This window comes from Eurypyga helias, unplaced genomic scaffold (genome assembly GCF_000690775.1).
Source record: "Eurypyga helias isolate BGI_N326 unplaced genomic scaffold, ASM69077v1 scaffold19062, whole genome shotgun sequence".
NCBI lineage: Eukaryota > Metazoa > Chordata > Aves > Eurypygiformes > Eurypygidae > Eurypyga > Eurypyga helias.
The window spans coordinates 21,840-23,057 of NW_010234315.1; the positions used below are offsets into that span (position 1 = coordinate 21,840).

Below are 1,218 nucleotides of genomic sequence, written 5' to 3' on the forward strand. Positions count from 1 at the left end.
CTTCTCCAAAGGTTTTTTTTCTCCTTTTGTTAAGCCTTCTTCTAGGCAGGATCTGAAATCACCCCACGGAGACCGGTGTGCCATGGGAATGTCATGAGGGGATGAGAGAATGCTGCAGTGGGCAGGGGATACACAGGCTGGGATGGGTCAACCCACCCATTTCCAGAGGGTGCTGTGGCGGGGGGGGGCCAGGGATGCCTAATTGCTGCTAAGGCTAATTGCTGCTAATCAGCTGGTGTGGATAGACACCTCCAGCAGCCCCCTGCGCTGGGGCGAGCAGAAACACTTAGGGGAACCTTTCAGTGAACTAAACACTAATAATAAAGATGTGAAGGAGGGCATGTTTTTTCCTCCTCCTCATCCTCTCTGGGCTGCTCCCGCACATCCCGGTTGCTCAGCGCCCGGCCCGGCTCTGCAGAGAGAGGTGTGTGATGGTGTCTCTCCGCACCGGCACAGCCTGTGCTCCCCCGTGACGCAGCAGTATTTACACCCTGTCCTCCTCTGGTTTTAAACCTGAGATCACTTTGTATTTTAAACCTTTCGGGACATTCCTGTCCTGGAAATAAATGGCCTTTCGCTCATCTCAGCAACAACCTTTGCTTGGGTGAGCTGGATTTCTCCTCTGCTGCCAGAGCCCTCCAAAGTACAGTCAGAGTTAAGCCAACAGATCCCATCCAACCTTCTCCACCTTTCTGCAACACTGGGCACTGTTGCTGCCTTCGTTTTAACCTTTGCTGCCGTCTTGCTGAGGGATAAGCATACCTAATGCAGATTAAATGAAATTCCAGCACACACAAACTAGCGGGGTGAATATAAACCCATGGCCAAAGAGCGAGGGTTATGTCATCGCCGAGGAATCCAAAAGTCGCCAAAATGAAAATACCACAAAGAAAGCAAACAGAGACGTTTGGGATGGGGGGAGAGGAGCGAGGGAAGAGGACACGCCGGGAGAAGATACAGGAACAAAGAGAAAAGCCCGTGATAAGCTGAGATGGGTTTGCCTCATGCCACTGCCGTAAGGTCCTTACATTTATGTGAATAAGGTTTTGCAGAACAGGCTAAAAAATATACAGTCATTAATTTTATGAGTTTCGCTCCCCATTCTCATTCTTAGTTTATGGCTGTCACCCATTTGCTGATAGCACATGGGAAAAATGTTTTGAGGGAGCCTATGTCCATATGCAGGCTGGTGGGCAGGGGAAGCCACTGCCGGTGTCC

General features: G+C 50.6%; 1 protein-coding gene across 1 annotated transcript in view; it reads right to left on the reverse strand.

Moving 5' to 3' along the window:
• The window catches only part of LMF1 (lipase maturation factor 1), a gene marked incomplete at its 5' end in the record, with an annotated part of 27,956 nt that overhangs the window by 20,039 nt on the left and 6,699 nt on the right, over positions 1 to 1,218 (reverse strand). The window lies entirely within an intron of this gene.